The 7,253-nt window shown below is 42.9% G+C and overlaps 1 protein-coding gene across 3 annotated transcripts in view; it reads left to right on the top strand.

Moving 5' to 3' along the window:
• The first annotated feature begins 6,909 nt into the window (after nt 1-6,909).
• The window catches only part of HS3ST5 (heparan sulfate-glucosamine 3-sulfotransferase 5), a 252,868-nt gene continuing 252,524 nt past the window's right edge, over nt 6,910-7,253 (top strand). For all 3 annotated transcript variants that reach the window (XM_075924006.1, XM_075924005.1, XM_075924003.1), the window contains exon 1: nt 6,910-7,241. The gene's annotated coding sequence lies outside the window, so the exon portion shown is untranslated. The remainder of the gene's footprint in view (nt 7,242-7,253) is intronic.

Below are 7,253 nucleotides of genomic sequence, written 5' to 3'. Positions count from 1 at the left end.
TTAGCTATTTCGGATTTGGCATTATTCATCATAGAATGAGGTTTAACTAATTCGAATTAAGCACCTCGCTATTTCGAATTTATTTCAAAATAGCGGTTTGCCTGTATAGATGCTATTAAAGTTAATTCGAACTAACAGCTGTTATTTCAAATTAACTTTGCTGTGTAGACGCACCCCAAGGCTGTGTCTAGACTGCATCCCTTTTCTGTAAAAGGGATGCAAATTAGACACATCACAATTGCAAATGAAGCGGGGATTTAAATCCCCCCCCTCCCGCTTCATTTGCGTAAAAATGGCTGCTGCTTTTTTCCAGCTCGGAGCTTTGCCGAGCCTTTTCCACAAGCCTTTTCCGAAAATAAAGCCTTTTCCAAAAGATCCCTTATCCCTTATTTTAAGAGGAATAAGGGATCTTTCGGAAAAGGCTTTATTTTCCAAAAGATCCGCGTCTAGACTGGTGTTTTTTTCCGGCAAAGCTCCGAGCCGGAAAAAAGCAGCAGCCATTTTTATGCAAATAAAGCAGGGGGATTTTAAATCCCCGCTTCATTTGCAATTGCGATATGTCTAATTTGCATCCCTTTTACGGAAAAGGGATGCAGTCTAGACACAGCCCAAGAGTACAGTCTCCTTGCACCATTGGCTATTTAATAATTTATCCACAGTGGAATAGCTTCAACAGGAGAGACTGAAGGACCGCTAGATCAGAATACCCCAATGCTCAGTGGCTGACCTGCTTTCCTGAGAGAGAGATGTCTATTTAAATCCCTGCTCCTTCTCAAGCAAAGACTATGTCACAGGATAGCTGGTCCCTCTCAATATAGATCAGAGCAGGTGAGGTCAATCCAGCCAATTAAATAGGTCTGGGCTAAACCTGAGCCTATAAAGGGCAGTGAGGGAGTAGCTGGAGGAGGAACTGATTGATACAGGCTGTGTCCTGGGGTAGGAAATCCCCATGGGATTGGAGTTAACCTGTGTAGTTTGTTACTTGGAGCTAGGGGTGAAGAGTTCAAGAAGTCAGCTCAGAGGCAGCTGCCCTAGAGTAGGAGCAGAGTTTGAAGCTACCTCTAATAACATGATTAAGACAAAATATCTGGGTAATACACTTGAACCTTCATACTCCTGGTGTCCCTAATCCAGGAACATCCATGGTACAGAGAAGAAAGTGGCTCTACATGCTGCTGCTGCTCCAGCCCCAGCCCACCCTCCACAGCTGGGGGAATGGCAGCTCAGCGATGCATACTTGGGGGAGGGTGCCTGGGAGTGGCAGGGAGTGTGGAGTCACATGTGCCTGTGAAAATGGGGTGCCAGATAAGTACCTCACCCCAATCCCTTCATGCCCAAACCCTGCAGCACCCTCCTTGGCCTGGCAAAATTTTTAATCCAGCACACCCTACGTCTCATGGCTGCAGGGATAAAGAGTTACAAGCGTAAAATGTGGTTCTGTAATATCATAACACAATATTAGAATAGTATTTAACAATTTATGTAACAACAATTGATGTAGTTTGGGAAGGTGAAAGATGTAATGTTCACTACATTTTTGCATCCGGATGGTGGTTTGATGTTCCTCTGTGCCCAAGTACTGTACTCTTTCATTTTGTTAGGAAAGACTACTGTTTGGCTTGCCATTGATCTTGGGTTTACTTGATATTTCACATTGTGGGCTGGCATATTATGTTGGTTCCCTGTCTGTTGTGTGTCTAAAGAAGGAAATTCATTAAATTCCATTGAGCCTCATCCTGCATTGGGTTTCTATTGGCTGTAAGATTTTGTGCTTGAATTGATTTATTGATGGTGCTGGAGATCTGTATGTCCAACAACCACAAAAGTATGGGGGGAGTGTTTATTTGCTCCATGCATGTTGTCTATTTCCATACGCAGGACATGTTCTGAGAAAATAATTCCACTTTTATTGGCTTTACACCAGTATCTGGATGGTCTTTGGACTGTGACACAGCTGATTTTAGCTTTGTTGTACTTTTTCCTCTAATTGATCTGTGACTTCTTCCATTACTTCAGATTTTAGTAGTACATTGACTGTACCCATATGTTCGAGTGTCTAGATATGAGATATTGCACATGGCTGCCTTCATACCTTTGGACAGGGAGATGGCTTGTTGTGTGTTTTCTTAGTCTTTAAATTTTTATTTAATAGAATTGTTCATAATTTTGATGGCTGATTCAGCTTTGCCACAGGATTGACTGTTATAGGGGGCAGCTGTGATATGGTTTCATTCCAAATCTTTGGCAAAGCGTACTCATTCATAAGAACATAAGAATGGCCGTACTGGGTCAGACCGAAGGTCCATGTAGCCTAGTAGCCTGTCTGCTGACAGTGGCCAGTGCCAGGTTGACTGTGCATTATGTGAAGAAATACTTCCTTTAATTTGATTTAAACCTGCTGCCTATTAATTTCATTTGGTGACCCCTAGTTTTTGTGTCATGAGAAGAAGCAAATAACATTTTATTTTCTCCATACCAATCATAATTTTATAGATTTCTATCCTATCTCTACTTGTTCATTTATTTTCTAAGCTCACATGTTTCAGTCTTATTAGTCTCTCCTCACATGGAAAGTCTTTCATACGCCTAATCATTTTTGTTGCCCTCTTCTGAACCTTTTCCAATATATCTTTTTTAGCAGGCTTCCTGTTTCTGAGGTACTTAATTTTTTAAATTATTTTTGAGTCTTTGGCTAGCTGTCCAATTGGTCTTTTTGATGATATTTTTATATTTCATTTGCCAGAGTTCATCGTTCCTTTCTATTTTCCTCAATAGGGTTTAACTTCCACTTTTTAAAGGATGCTTTTTTTGCTTCTTACTTCTTCTTTTACTTCATTGTTTAGCCCTGATACCAATTGTTTAGGTTCTCTTACTATATTTTTTATTTGGGATATACCTTAAGATGAGCCTCTATTATGGTATCTTTTAAAAGTTTTCATGAAGCTTTAAAAATTTCACTTTTGGCACTGTACCTTTTAATTTCTGTTTAATTAACTTCCTCATTTTTGTGTAGTTTTCCTTTCTGAAATTAAATGCTACCATGCTGGGCTGCTGTGGTGCTTTTCCTGCCAAAGAGATGTTACATTTTATTACAGAATGGTCATTATTACCCAGCAGTTTGGCTATATTCACCTCTGTGGGTGGAGAGAAATCTTTGGGAAGCAGTTAAAGAAAACACTCCTTGTCTCTGACGGTTGAGTGACAATAATGGGACTCTGTAGACTCTTACCGTGGGTTGATCATTGGACTGGGTGAATTTTTGTAAAAGCATGTGAGTACTGCTAGCAAAGAGAAATCCAAGGTGAAGTAGTTTTCTCTGTGACATGTCATGGTTTGTCACTAGTAGAGAGTCATAACTGAATTCAGTTCTTCTGAAACCCAATGCAGCAGGAAATGGACTTTCCAGGAAGGGACCACCATCTCTTTTACTCAATGTTTAGCACAAATAGGTTCTGGACTCAAGATGCTACTGCAATACTAACAGTGCTTGAGCCAGGTGACCACCTTAATCTTTATAAAATCTTTTTGGTTTTATCTTATGTTTCCTATCAGTACAGTCCAAACAATAAAAGCCATTCTTGCATATGTATCCAGGCAGAGGTCCCAGAGATTTTGATGGATGTTATCATTATTATGCCTCCCCCAACATTCAGTATTCTTCCTCTTATTTTTTTCTTATGTTTTATTTAAATGCATTCTCTAGGGGGCTGTAGGGTTGGAAGAATATTCACATATCTGTAGCACCCACTGACTGAACAGTAAGCAGGGTTTAACAGTATGTGGCCACACCTGAGGAAGGCCCTTCTCTCATGATTTGATCAAATGTTCCAGTCTGCAGTCAGAAAGGACTACAGATATCTCCACTGAGAAGGATGGCATTTGCCCTTTAGAATACAGATCTTTCAAGATGGATAATTGAGTCAATGATAGCCATGTCTGAATGGAGACATGACTGTTCTCAACTGACTGTTCACACAAAACAAACAAACCAAAACTAAAGCAGGAAGTTTATATTATTTCCATATTTGCTTTTAAAATGACTGACTTTGTAAGACACGACTTCCTTTATCCAATCAATGATTTTCCTTACATCCAGACACCAATTTGTTACTGTTGTGTTGAGTGCTGCACCTCTAATACTGATTATTATTATTTATTCAGGGGGGATGTCTTTGAACTATATGGATAATATTCTCTGTGTGTGCAATATAATAGATATGGAATAAAAAAAGGTAGTGAGGAAAAATAGATCTAACATATTCTATTTGAATATTTTAATTAGCAAAACATTTTCTAGCACATATAAACAGAATTAAAATTAAAACTGATAGATAACAAATGTATGTTTTTGTGCTGAATATTAAATTAATTAAGAGGTTTGATTCAAAGTATGAATTTTTCATACATAGTTATTCACCTTTGTAGAATATAATACCATACTGGACAAGCTGTATTTTTTTTATCCTGAGCAAACTAATAGCACCATTTGTTTATAAAATAGACTGTATTCCTTCCTTATTTCTTTTATTAAGAGAAGCTTTTTATAATATGTTATGCGTGGATTTTAGTACAAAGAAAATGATTTGTCATTAAAATATAAGAATTTGATTGTGTGCTGCTATTGTTGCCTGCCAACAATGAGCTAAAGAGATTAATGGATCATAGATTTGGCAAACAGCCATATTTCCTCCTGCTCAATACATTTAACAACATAATTTTGGTTAACTTTTATCATTGTAGGAGTTGTGGGTAAACAGAAGGTAGATTTTATACAATTTTTTTTCAGAACCCATACAGCATTTTCACTCGTTCATGTTAAACATGGAGTGCCATAGTTTGATGGGTGAGAAATGGCAAAGAGCTTGCTTTTGATTCTCTTGTGCACAGGCACTTGTATAGTCTTACATGTGTGTAAAGTGGGTATAAATTAAAATAAATCTGAATGGTACAAGGCTCTTGCTATTTTTCATTTCTCATTCTTCATATTCTGGGACTCGTGTCATTTTTAATGACAAATACCAATGCACTGTAGAAGACTGGTAGCATTTTACGCCCACTTTGTACTGGTGCAAATCATTACACAAGTAAAGGTCCAAGAAGAATCAAGCCATAGGTTGATTTTTCTTTTGCTATTTGAGATATTTTGGGCCTAGTTCTTTCCTGTGAAGTGATTGGCTAACAGCCCACTTACCTGTGTATGGACCACTTTACACCTGAAACCAATGTTTCCCAATTTTATTTGGCCTCGGAACCCTTTTAAACTTGAAAGAATTTTGCATAACTCCTAATAACAGTCTTATATATGGAGCTGAAAAAGTAGACCACAAGTAAGTATTATTGTTATGTACTGTAGATTAATCTATCATAGTCAATTTATATTTGTCACAGCTACAGTTACCTGAGAGTACTGCCTGCGTACTCCCAGACCAGCAACTGGTTTGACAGCTGAAGCTTGGACTGTCCAACGTGGAGCTTGTATATTCGTATTCAGTCACACACGTGATCTGCGCTCCCTAAGAGTGAGTATGGGAATTTATGGTGGTATATAACAGGTGATCACATTACTGACTGACTGTGTGCAGTGCAGAGTAATGACATCATCGTCCCCACTCTCTGGCTAACCTGGCATTACACAAGGACACTTATCATGGCAAACACAAATGAAAATCGTTTTCAATAAAATTCATAAATGCTTAAATATTATTTTTAATATTAAAATGTTATTGTAATGGAATTTTCTCATGGAACCCTTATTTTCACTTTCTGGAACACCATTTGGAAAATACTATCTGGAACTGTTTCATGAGACCACTTTGTAACTTCTCATTTGCAGTTTACCCTAGGTCTGCTCCCTTCACCTTCCTGCAATGACTAAAATGAAAAGCTATACATTCAGAAATACATGTATTTTTTAAACAACAGTTCAATCTGAAACTTGTATTCAAAAGCCAAACCCCTTCCCATTCTCCAGGGTGGGACACCTTTCGCACAGGTCTTCTGGAAAAAACTCGTTAGACAAGAGTATTGCTGCCTCTCTCCAGCAGGGGATGTCCGCCGGGGAATACTGGTGAGGCTTAATAAGACAGGCAGCAGCAGTCGAGCTTAAGATGCAAATCATCACGGAAACAAGTTTGCAATGAGACGGTGGCTCTTTCCCCCCCTCTTCTGAGGATGAGGGTATCTAGTTTTTTAATCATTCCCTTAGACTGGGGACATGTTTGAATGTGGCTGTCAGTAAATCAGGGTGAGGCACCTAACTCCTGAGCCGATCGTTCTGCTTCGGGAGAAGGTGAACTGAGAGCGGGAGAGGGGGACTGTGCAGCGGGCATTAAATCAGGCATTGCAACGCTTCCGCGGCGCTGCTGCTGCTTTCTTACTCCGCAGTGGAAATCTCGGGCAACAGTTCAGAACAGCCAGCAGCAGAGCCCCGCTCCTTCCCCGCCTGATGAGCCGCGCTCCCCTCCCGGCTCGGGGATGCCTGCACCTTTCCCCCAGGGACAAGTGCGTGGCTGAGGCAGGCCGGGGCCCCGTGAAGCAGCCGCTGGCCGCGGCGGAGGCCCGCTGCTTAGGCTGTGTGTGTCTCCGTGGGAGGCACCTGCCAGCTTCCCACTGACCTCCGAGGCTAGGGGGTCGGGGGAAGGGTGCGTGTGTGGGGGTGGCGTTTCAGGCGCAGAGATTCCGGCGCCCAGCTGGGCACCTCTACAGGCGGCAGCAGCTGCTGTGCGCTGCGCTCCTCACGGGCGGGGGGCGCTCCGGGAGCGGGAGCGCCGCCGTGGCTCCCTAGCAGGCAGCCACCGAGGCGGGACCTCCTCTAACACTCCGGCTTCCCGCAGCAGCCGGGCAAGGCAGGGCAGCGGGGCTCTCCTGTGAACTGGGCAGCGCGAGTTTGTGTGGGAGAGACTTGGGGTGGGGAGGGCGGAGGGGAGGGGACAACGTGCATCTCCTGCTGCTGCTGCTGCTCCCGGGCACGGGGACTGGCAGTGCAGGGACTGGGGCTGCTGCTGCTGCTGCTGTGCCCGCGCCGCGGGAGCGCGCCCTGCTGCACCTGGCCCCAGCCTCTGTGGGATGTGCAGAAAACGCGCCCTGCTGAACTCCGCCACTTCCCTCCGTCTCCAGCCGTGCGTGTCCCTGCCTCCCGCAAGCCGCTCCGCTGGCCCCGGGAGTCCCCGCGCGGAGCTGAGCGCCGGCTGCCGAGCGGCGATTCCCGCCCCACTGCCCACGCCTGCTTGTCAGGATGCCCGGTAAGTGGCGGG

Source organism: Pelodiscus sinensis, chromosome 3 (assembly GCF_049634645.1).
Source record: "Pelodiscus sinensis isolate JC-2024 chromosome 3, ASM4963464v1, whole genome shotgun sequence".
Taxonomy (NCBI): Eukaryota; Metazoa; Chordata; order Testudines; family Trionychidae; genus Pelodiscus; species Pelodiscus sinensis.
This window is presented reverse-complemented; position numbering and strand designations above follow the sequence as displayed.